The sequence below is a fragment of the Heptranchias perlo genome, chromosome 18 (genome assembly GCF_035084215.1).
Source record: "Heptranchias perlo isolate sHepPer1 chromosome 18, sHepPer1.hap1, whole genome shotgun sequence".
Classification (NCBI taxonomy): domain Eukaryota; kingdom Metazoa; phylum Chordata; class Chondrichthyes; order Hexanchiformes; family Hexanchidae; genus Heptranchias; species Heptranchias perlo.
In genome coordinates, this window is record NC_090342.1 from 49,100,028 (window position 1) to 49,112,198 (window position 12,171).

At 46.0% G+C, this 12,171-nt stretch overlaps 1 protein-coding gene across 1 annotated transcript in view; it reads right to left on the reverse strand.

Moving 5' to 3' along the window:
* cntn1b (contactin 1b) overlaps positions 1 to 12,171 on the reverse strand; it is a 373,705-nt gene that overhangs the window by 280,060 nt on the left and 81,474 nt on the right. The window lies entirely within an intron of this gene.

Sequence of the window (12,171 nt, forward strand, 5' to 3'; positions counted from 1 at the left end):
ACAGGACTGTGGACAATGCAAATTCCATTGTACTATCAAGGTGAAGGGTCAATCATCATTTATACCATATTGTTACAGAGTGCAACACACACACACATCACAGTACAGACAGCCTGTCATTTTTCATTGTTCTGTCCCCACCCTAAACACATATCAGCTTAGCTCAGTTACCTCTCGCTTCTGAATCAGAAGGCCTTGGGCTCAAGCCCCACTCCAGAGACTTGAGCACATAATCCAGGCTGACACTCCAGTGCAGTACTGAGGGAGTGCTGCCCTGTGGGAGGTGCCGTCTTTCAGATGAGACATTAAACCGAGGCCCTGTCTGCCTGCTCAGATGTAAAAGATCCCATGGCACTATTCGAAGATGATCAGGGAGTTCTCCCCATATCCTGGCCAATATTTATCCCTCAACCAACATCACCAAAAGCAGATCATCTGGTCATTATCACATTTGCTTTTTGTGGGACCTTGCTGTGTGCAAAGTGGCTGCCACGTTTATTTACAAAGCAACAGAGCTGTGAAAAGGAGAGAGAGGGAGCGAGAGAGAGAGAGAGAGATCTAGGGTCAGCTGTGGCTCAGTGGTAGCACTCTCGCCTCTGCGACAGAGACTTAAGCACATAAACTAGGCTGACACTCTGGTGCAGTACTGAGGGAGTGCTGCACTGTCGGAGGTGCCACAGTGCAGCACTCCCTCGGTACTGCACTGGAGTGTCAGCCTGGAATATGTGCTCAAGTCTCTGGAGTGGGGCTTTGTTTATTTACAAAGCAACAATTTGAAGGTAATTCATTGGCTGTGAACCATTTTGGGATCTCCTGATGATGTGAAAGGTGCAATGAATTGGACATATATCGCCGTTCCTTCACCATCGCTGGGTCAAAGTCCTCGAACTCCAAACCTAAAAGCATTTGTGAGCCCACCTTCACCACGTGGACCGCAGCGGTTCAAGAAGGCGGCTCACCACTGTTAATTGTATGATTTATATCAATGAGTGTTAATTGTATTCAGGTGGCGGGTATCAATTGGGGACTCTTGAATCCTTTGTATATAAGAGCTTATCTAGGATGTGGTGTGTGTGTGTAAGGTGAATCTCTGTGAATCAAGGCTTGGAAACAACGAAAGTCCAGGCCACATGGCTATCCAATTAAAACAACCACCACCACCTTCTCAGAGACAACCAAGGATGGGCAATAAATGACGGCCTTGCCAGCGACACCCACATCCTGAGAATGAATTAAAAATATAAAATGCTAGTTCTTTCTTGTTTCAATAAGGTAAATTCATCAATCTTGTGCTCTGAGCCCCAAGGTGCGCTCACAGGGAGCACGGATTAGAGAATCAGCACTGTCGTGTTCGTAGCCAAACTCTGACCCGTGCTCCCTTCGAGCACAGCTTTCACACGAGAGTGCGGGACCCATGAATCGACTCTACAGATTCCAAGAACGGAGCCCCTGGTGTACAGGCTGAGCAATTACCAATACTTCTTTCAATGCATGGGCACTCTGCTGAATGCTGGGAACAGTGTTTGACTCAGCAAAGAATGATATTGTAGATCAGGTGTTCATATATGTAAAACAACTGGAGCGCTGCAGACACTGGGAGGCCTGATCTGCCAGGTCATCAAAGGGAGAGTAATGATATGTCTTTTTTAAAAATCAGTGTTTTTATCATTAGAAAGGAAAGAACTTGCATTTATATCGCGCCTTTCACGACCTCAGGATGATCCAAAGCGCTTTACAGCCGATTAAGTACTTTTTGAAGTGCAGTCACTGTTGTAATGTCGGAAACATGGCAGCCAATTTGTGCACAGCAAGATCCCACAAACAGCAATGTGATAATGACCAGATAATTAATTTTCGTGATGTTGGTTGAGGGATAAATGTAGGCCAGGACACCGGGGAGAACGCCCCTGCTCTTCTTCGAAATAGTGCTTATGATCTTTTACTTCCACCTGAGAGGGCGGACGGGGCCTCGGTTTAACGTCTCATCCGAAAGACGGCACCTCCGACAGTGCAGCACTCCCTCAGTACTGCACCAGAGTGTCAGCCTAGTTTATGTGCTTAAGTCTCTGTCGCAGAGGTGAGAGTGCTACCACTGAGCCACAGCTGACCCTAGATCTCTCCCTCTCGCTCCCTCTCTCTCTCCTTTTCACAGAGTGTTCCACCATTAAGGTTCTGGTTCCATTCTGTGTTGTTCTCCCAAAACATACACTTGACATTTATTTACGTTGAATTGCATTCACCACGTATCTGCCCATTACCAAAGCTCTCTATGTGTCCTCCTGTAATCTCCTGCAATCTTCCACACAGTTTCCCATGCCCTCAATTTGGCACTGTCGGCAAATCTGATATGAATCTCTCCCTGTTCTGTCTAAATCATTTATTATGTGCATAGGAAACAAAGGGAGGTCCCTCACTCATCCCTCAGGCACACCATATCTGAGGAACATCTGTTCACTTCTGCTCTCTATCCTGTAACTATCCCTCGATTGATGCCACACTTCCCCTTTAATACCAGGGGCCTTACTCTTTGTAACAAAGCTCTCAAACGGCACTCTGTGAAAAGCATTTAGAACATTCAGAAGTACTAAATCTACTGCATCCCCTTTATTGACATACTCAGCAATGTTTTTTTAAGAATTTAATTATATTACTCAATCTCCCTTCGTCAATATTTTATTAAATTGGGGGTAAATCCACCCAGGATAACAGACTGGGTCATCAGGGGGTAAATCTATCCAGGATAACAGACCGGGTCATCAGGGGGTAAATCTACCCAGGATATCAGACTGGGTCATCAGGGGGTGAATCCACCCAGGATAACAGACCGGGTCATCAGGGGGTAAATCTACCCAGGATAACAGACGGGGCATCAGGGGGTCAATCTACCCAGGATATCAGACAAGGTCACCTGGGGGTAAATCTACCCAGGATATCAGACCGGGTCACGAGGGGTTAAATCTACCCAGGATAACAGACTGGGTCATCAGGGGGTAAATCTACCCAGGATATCAGACCGGGTCATGAGGGGGTAAATCTACCCCAGGATAACAGACCAGGTCATCAGGGGGTAAATCTACCCAGGATATCAGACCGGGTCACGAGGGGGTAAATCTACCCAGGATAACAGACCAGGTCATCAGGGGGTAAATCTACCCAGGATATCAGACCGGGTCATCAGGGGGTAAATCTACCCAGGATAACAGACCGGGTCATCAGGGGGTAAATCTACCCAGGATATCAGACCGGGTCATCAGGGGGTAAATCGACCCAGGATAACAGACTAGGTCATCGGGGGGTAAATCTACCCAGGATAACAGACCGGGTCATCAGTGGGTAAATCTACCCAGGATATCAGACCTGGTCATCAGGGGGTAAATCTACCCAGGATAACAGACCGGGTCATCAAGGGGTGAATCAGCCAGGGGTTTAGTTCCCAATCTCTAACCAATGACCCCTGCTTAAAAGTGCAACTTGCGGATATCCAGTGATGTCAGGATCACACTGAGCTCAGATGCACTTCACGGTTGAATAGCCACACTTGTGGCCAAGGGACAAACACGAACAACAGTCAGAGGGTCACTGGTGCCTCTGGAACTGTATGCAAGCAAGAGGTCAACACCTGCAAGACAAGCTGGATACAGAAAGTACAGGGGAGATCTAAAAAAGGAAATAAGAGGGGCAGAGAGTATGAGAATAGATTACCAGCTAACATAAAAGGGAACCCCAAAGTCTTTTATAAACATATCAACAGTAAAAGGGCAGTCAAAGGAAGGGCGGGACCAATTAGGGACAAAAAGGGAGATCTTCTTATGGAGGCAGGGGGCATGGCTGAGGTACTAAATGAATATTTCGCTTCAGTCTTTACTAGAGAAGAGGATGCTGCCAATGTAGCAGTAAAGGAGGAGGTAGTGGTGATATTGGATAGGATAAAAATAGATAAAGAGGAGGTACTTAAAAGATTGGCAGTACTCAAAGTCAAAAAGTCACCCGGTCCAGATGGGATGCATCCTCGGTTACTGAGGGAAGTAAGGGTGGAAATTGTGGAGGCTCTGGCCAGATCTTCCAATCCTCCTTAGATATGGGGACAGAGGGCTGGAGGATTGCATCCCTCTTCAAAAAAGGGGAGAGGGATAAACCTGGCAATTACAGGCCAGTCAGCCTAACATTGGTGGCGGGGAAACTTTGAGACACATTAATCTGGGATAAAATTAATTGGCACTTGGAAAAATATGGGCTAATAAAAGAAAGTCAGCACGGATTTGTTAATGGAAAATCGTGTTTGACTAACTTGATTGAGTTCTTTATTGAAGTAACAGAGAGGGCTGACGAGGGTAGTGCTGTTGATGTGTATACAAACTTTCAAAAAGCATTTGATAAAATACCGCATAATAGACTTGTTAAGAAAATTGAAGCCCATGGGATTAAAGGGACTGTGGCAGCGTGGACACAATATTGGCTAAGGGTCAGAACGCAGAGAGCAGTGGTGAATGGCTGTTTTTCAGACTGGAGGAAAGTTGTACAGTGGTGTTCCCTCGGAGTCAGTATTAGGACCACTGCTCTTTTTGATATATATTAATGACCTGGACTTGGGTATAGAGGGTATAATTTCAAAGTTTGCAGATGCTGTTGGTGTCCCTGGGACACAAAACTCGGAAATGTAGTAAACAATGTGGAGGATAGTAACAGACTTCAGGAGGACATAGACAGACTGGTGAAATGGGCAGACACATGGCAGATGAAATTTAATGCAGAGAAGTGTGAAGTGATGCATTTTGGTCGGAAGAATGAGGAGAGCCAATATAAACTAAAGGGTACAATTTTAAAGGGGGTGCAGGAACAGAGAGACCTGGGGGTATATGTACACAAATCTTTGAAGGTGGCAGGACAAGTTGAGAAGGCTGTTAAAAAAGCATATGGGATCCTGGGCTTTATTAATAGAGGCACAGAGTGCAAAAGCAGGGAAGTTATGCTAAACCTTTATAAAACACTGGTTAGGCCTCAGTTGGAGTATTGTGTCCAATTCTGGGCACCACACTTTAGGAAGGATGTCAAGGCCTTAGAGAGGGCGTAGAAAAGATTTACTAGAATGGTACCAGGGATGAGGGACTTCAGTTATGTGGAGAGTCTAGAGAAGCTGGGGTTGTTCTGCTTAGAGCAGAGATGGTTAAGGGGAGATTTGATAGAGGCGTTCAAAATCATGAAGGATTTTGATAGAGCAAATAAGGAGAAACTGTTTCCAGTGGCAGAAGGGTCGGTAACCAGAGGACACAGATTTAAAGTGATCGGCAAAAGAACCAGAGGCGAGATGAGGAAACATTTTTTTTGCGCAGCGAGTTGTTCTGATCTGGAATGCACTGCCTGAAAGGGTGGTGGAAACAGATTCAATAATAACTTTCAAAAGGGAATTGGATAAATATTTGAAGTGGAAAAATTTGCAGGGCTCTGGGGAAAGAGCAGGGGAGTGGGACTAATTGTACAGCATAAATAAGAGCTGGCACAGGCACGATGGGTCGAATGTCCTCCTTCTGTGCTCTATCAGTCTATGAAGGGGAAGAAAGCAGACAGAAGAGGAAAGAAGGTCACTGAACCGAATGCTTGTAACAATCAGTTCTAAAAAAAACAGATGTCGAGCATCCTATTGAAGTCCATTAAAAATTAGGTTGAAACCAACAAGGATCCAAAATCTTCTGGCACACAATTCACAGCGTGTGTGCACTGATTCTTGTACAGTTCTGTTTCATCTCCAATCAGCCAATACTCAAAATAAAGAACGGTGTCTATTGTGTTCCTGACAAACCTAAAATAAACCAAACAGCACACACATCAAACTGCTGAGGGCAGTAAGTTGAGCAGAACGATCGGCAAATGGCCACTCTTTCTTCGAAGTTAAACTTGGGACCAGGGGTGGTGTTTTCAAAATGGACGCCAACTAGCCCGCGTCATCAGCAGGCAGGCCGTTGGTCGTCACTCCAATCTGGCCGTTTTCTCTGCTTCCGGCTCCTTTAATGCAAAACTGAGGGAGCAGGTGACCCCACAGTCAGTAAGTGGGGAAATTGGGCGTCTTGCTGATCCAAATTATTTGCCGTAATCTGGCGATGGTGTCATCAATTTGCAGTTGTACCATCAAAAGGATTTATTTCTAAGTGTATTAATGCCCCAAAAATCCAATGCTCACTGCGATACTGGGGACAAAAATAACTGTTCTCTGACTTGGCTGCATTTGCTGGACTCAATTCACATTCTTCTAAGTGTTCCCGAGAGAGAAGATGAAAGGAGAAATAAAGCTTGCTTCCTGCTTCATCATTGCAGTTTGGTGGAAAACCTGCAGGAACTTCCCTGCCCTTAAATGGGCAACGACAAGTCCCCCCCCCCACCCACTGGCTAAGTGCACCGTCTGATGCGGCAGGCCGAAAGGAGTCCAGTTGGATCCCTGGTCTGTGCTGAGTTAGTTGGCCTCAGTCGCAGCAGCAACTGGGGGACTTCCATTGCTGTTGGTGTCCCTGGGATACAAAGAGGGGGGGGAACAAGATCAGTTCTCAATGGCTATCCAGCGCTGGAAAGAGCACACGAGCGGATGTCAGGTGATCAGATCCGGTCAATCACGCAACTGCGTGAGAGGGGGAAGTGGAGGAGCCATCAGCCTGCCAGGGAATGAAGTCAGTGCCCGATAGTAATCTCGGTCAGACTGCCCTATGCAAACGAGCTCCGTCTCCTGAGGTCTTTGCGAATAGCACCCAAACACACCGAGGGGCAGTTTATAAATACATTCGGATGCCTTCCGTCCGATAGTAAAAAAGGGAGAAAAAGACAGCGCAGACCAAAGTGCTGGCAGCCTCCGAGGATTTGCTGCATATTTGCAACTTACACAGCACAAGAAGGGCCCTGACATCCCTGAACAAAATGGGAACCATGTCAACTGGAGGGCAAATTCTTGACTCAGTCTACAAGGAATGAAGGTTGTTTTCTCTGGATATTACAAGACCAGCAAGCTGAAGGCACATGTTTCACTGCAAAGCTCGATATAGAGACAGACTTTGAGGATTCTATAGTGAAAAGCACACTTACTGCTGTGATGAAAACATTTCTCACTGGCTGCTTCTGACAGTCTTGTTTATAGTGACAATGGGGGCAACATCCCAATGCGAAAAAGGACGTGAGGGCCCCATGACTCACTTCACAGGGGCCCCGATATCCAAAGGCTGGCTCACGAGCGAGGTCAGGAGCAGGCCCGTGAAGCCACATGCAGTCAAACAGCCTGCCGACACTCACTTGGCTCACACATGAAGAATTGCCACTCGGACGAGAACGTCGTACCCCCAGCAAGAAGACACACGAAGAGATAAGGGTAGAAATCTGGAAACGTGACATTATAACACAAATTTGACTTGATACAGTGAGGGTAACAATCATAAATTGCTTTACAAAGAAGCATTTCTGTATCAGCAAGCTGAGTGGATTTAAAAAGTGATGTTAAATTGCCCCCTGCTGGTAAGAGAGAGAACTACAACTGATGGTAAAGCTGACGGATGTTGGAGCTGCAGCCCTGTGGAAATCTTCAGCTGACACAAGGCAGACTGTAAGAACATAGGAGAATTCAGGGATGAGAAAATCATCCAGCACATCAACTCTTCCACAATGAAATCTATTTTTTAAAAAATCAGTGTTTTTGCCTCCAGTGCAGTACTGAGGGAGTGCTGCACTGTCGGAGGTGCCGTCTTTCGGATGAGACGTTAAACCGAGGTTTTGTCTACCCGTTCAGGTGGACGTAAAAGTTCCCAGGGCACTATCTCGAAGAAGACCTGGGGAGTTCTTCCCGGTGTCCTGGCTAATATTTATCCCTCAACCAACATCATTAAAACAGATTATCTGGTCATTATCACATTGCTGTTTGTGGGATCTTGCTGTGCACAAATTGGCTGCCGCGTTTCCTACATTACAACAGTGACTACACTTCAGAAGTACTTCATTGGCTGTAAAGCGCTTTGGGACGTCCTGAGGTCATGAAAGGCGCGATACAAATGCAAGTCTTTCTTTTATTACCTTGCTTGATGGAACGTTCCAGACGTTCATCACTGCTGAGTATTGGGGTTTATCCTGGTATCTGTTCTAAATTGCTTTTCATTCATTTTAATTTATGACCCCTGGTACTATTTTCTTTTCTGTGCTTTGAAATAATAATCTGCGTTTACCTAATCTGTTCCATTCAATATTTTGATGAGTTCCACTTAACTAGTCTGGACTTGACCAATCCAATGCTCTCCTGGCCGGCCTCCCATCTTCCACCCTCCATAAACTTGAGCTCATCCAAAACTCTGCTGCCTGTGTCCTAACTCGCACCGAGACCCATTCGCCCTGTGCTCGCTGACCTACATTGGCTCCCGATCTGGCAACGCCACCATTTTAAAATTCTCATCCTCGGGGTCGTTCTCGTTACTTCTTTGCTACACTCTATCTAACTCAAATGCTGTGGGTGTGGTGACCAAAACCGAGCCGAGCACGAGGTACAGGCATCAAGTGTCTGCGACTGAAACGCTGAACGGCCCGAGTAATCTGCCCAACGGTGGCCTTGAGGCCTCGTCTGCTCGAGAATTACCCTGCCCAGGCTTTCACGCGTGGGGTTGAAGGTCGCACCAGTGAAGGTGCAGTAACTGAAGGCGGTACAAATCCAGCCTCAATTCGCTGGGGACTTTCCCACGTTTCTTTTTAAAATTATGTTGAGGTGCGCAGATTGGTACACACGGGCTTCCACAGTTTAATGGATCAAGGATCAGATGAGAATTACTGCTGGCTTAATCGCAATGCCCACAGCAGTGGCAAGCCTTAGGGGCACCAAGCTGGTGGACTTTGCCCAAGGTGCACCTAAAATTCAGTGCCTCCTCCCACTTGGCATTTTAATTTGTACTGGCTGCTTTATCGAGTAGCCTAGTGGTTAGGGTACTGGACTAGCAACCTAGAGGCCAAGCGATCAACTCCCTCCATGGCAAGTTGAGAAACTGAATGGAATAAATTTGCTAATTTGTGGGTTGGCACCAGAAAAAATGACCTAAGATACATAAGAAATAGGAGCAGGAGTAGGCCTTATGGCCCCTCGAGCCTCCTCCACCATTCAATCAGATCATGGCTGATCTTTGACCTCAATTCCAGTTTCCCGCCCGATCCACATAAGAAATAGGAGCAGGAGTAGGGCATATTTGACATATGCCTGTCAAAACCCAACAGGTTCACCGATGTCCACTAAGGAAAGGAACCTGCCACATCCCAAGTCAACAGTGAACTTTGTATTTTACGTTCTTCTGGCAAGATTCAAGCAGTCTGTAACTTGAAATTGCCCAGTGCGGCCTGAAAAACAAGCACTGCACATACCAATTTCTAACCCCATAGGTCCAAGGTCACCTGTTCCTCCCAAGCATCCGACATCAAATTACTCATACAGCTTTTCCCAGAATATTATTTTCGAAAAGAAATGTATCTAATTTGCATTTGAATGAATCAAGATTTGAATGAGAGTCTCTCGCCCAAAGCATCAACGGCATTTCAAGCACTTTTTGTTCTCATCCCAGCTTTATCCTTTTACACGTATAAATGTGGCACTGAGCCGGACTGAGTTCAGACCAGTGTTCATGAATCACTTCAGCTCACAGTTTATGAAACCTTGAGAACCAGTCCCCGTTCCCAAAAACCAGATGACTAACCCCGGGATCTCCCTAATATCCATCACCATCACCTACAGATCTTAGACTTGGGGATTTATGTTGTACGCCCAATCTAGAGCAGGTCTGTCTACACATATTCTTGTGACTGGGAATCTGCCAGTTCATTATCAGATCCCATATGCAATTTATGGGTAACAAAACCAAACTGTAACAAGCTGCCAGAGAGACTCAGATCTCATCTATTTGATTAACAGGCTATATGAAACACAGAGAAACTGAGGGTTTGGATTTGGATTTTAATCACAACCCTTCTCAGGCCCAACCAGTCAGCACATTCTCTTTCACCTTTGTGTTCCGCAGTTTATCCATTGTTGGCAGTGCACTCTCACAGGAAATGAGCTGGCTCTCAGATAAGAACATTCTGTGTGGACAAACGGCGATCACAAAGTAAACGTCAACACGCTCGGAATTTACACAAGGGCTCGTCCGATCTCCTGCCGTAACTTTGTTTCCCGCCATTCTTCCCGGGGTGCTTTTGACCGAAGCTGCAGCGGGGGACCGAGAACATTCTACCCTGGATTTTCTTCCCAAATTCATTTGGAAGTTGCCGTGCAGAGTTAGAGACGGGGAAACAAATAAAATAGAAACAGGTGCAGAACTTCAAAAAAAATAGGAAAATCAGCAGAGGGAATTGAAGGAACAAATGAGCACCAGAACAAGTGCTCCCTTTAATTGGATGCTATGAATAATTGGCATGTAATATTCTACAGCAAATATCTTTTTTTTCCTATGAACAAATGTGTACAGGTAACTTGCTTTTCCCAGTTTTCTCTCCATTGCGCCTTTCCTCTCCTAAAGGCTTTGCCAACTGCTTTGCAATGATGCTAAAGACGGTGTGTGAACGGGTGCACTTTCCAGTGTTGGCAGGCTCGGGACCTCCCCCCCACCCACGGTGCTGTCAAACCCATGCCCACCCTCACCATCATCCACCATTGAGCCAAACCCCACATTCAAGCCATTCCAAACCCCAGCTTCCCTTCCACAGTGGAGCCAAGTCAAAGGGCCCTGCTCACGGTGCCAAACTCCAGGACCCTCACCAGGTCTGACAATCCCACCTCTATCCCCTCAGTGCCACCAAAGCCCAGGATGACCCCCACCCCTTGTCCCAACTACTGTTAAACCCTCCCCAGTACTGCTAAGTACTGGATGAGTCCTTCCAACTGGTACGTCTCACTGAACCTTTTGCTATCTATCCACGTTTTTTCTTAAATGTTACGGGACAAAAATTAAATCCACAGGTAAAGAAATGTATGGAAAATAAAGGCCACCTAATCTATAATTTTCACCAAATAATGGACAGAGACGCAGAATTGATCCCCAAACTACCAGTAAAAATCATAGAAAGCCATGCAGTTGAAAATGGCATTTGGCTCACTGAGTCACTTATAAAGCAGTGGTCCTTATGTTATCCCCTACAGGGTTTAAACACCACTATTGGTACAAAGCAGCCAATCCTCCGAATCACCATGGGCAACGCCATAAAAGGAAACCCTGTGTCCATCGCACCTCACATTTCAGAGCGACCCACTTTGTTACACTTGCAAGAAAATTGTTTGAAAAAAGGTGTTAAAAAAGGGGAGAGTGAAATCCACTCTTTTCCTGCTGCATTTTCAGATCTCTGGGACGAACCAGCGATTTACAAACAGCTGCAAATCCACAGGACCACAGGGAAACAACCGTCCTCCATATTAACCTCAGGATTCATCGGAGAGGACGCAGCCTCCAACTGTCCTCAGGAATGTGCCTGTTAATAGCAATTGTGGCCTTAAAGAGACAGGCCAGTTACACACAGCTTCTTTCGACAGCAGAATAATACATTGCCCAGTACATGGCATAATGTCCCTGTCATTATTAAATGTAACCTCCAATTACCATGAGGAATGCATAAGGGAAATCTACTGGTGGTGATTCCAGGTGGAGGCTGTGACAGAATCACGGATATTTTGTATTTCAAGGCACAATCACAGAATAAACTAAATTAACTTGTTGCCTAAGGGAGCAAACAAAAAGAAACTTTCACACCTGCAACCGATCCCACACGTAACATGGAAGGGATCAGATGCACACCTCCCTCCAACGGGCCTCATAGTCCACCAGCAATAGAATGCCCACTAACCGGTGAGGAATTGGACGCCCATTTATGGAACCAGCTGTAAAATGCTAGTTTGGAAAGTGTGAACCAGGCACAGATGGCAGCAGCTATCCTGCACCTGAATGATAAGGGAGGATCTTACATAGAGACGCACTCAAATCCTGATTGTCCATCCAAAACAGCAGAAACAGCAGTGGGCACAATGGAGATGTACAGCCAGGTACAAATTGGAAGAGTTACAAACTGGGCCAAATACTCATGATAACAGGAGACAGAGCAGTTAATGGCCACAAAATCATTTGCTGCTCATTGTGGAATGTACATATGAATACACAAAAATGACAGGCAGGTCATTCAAGTCAGGTC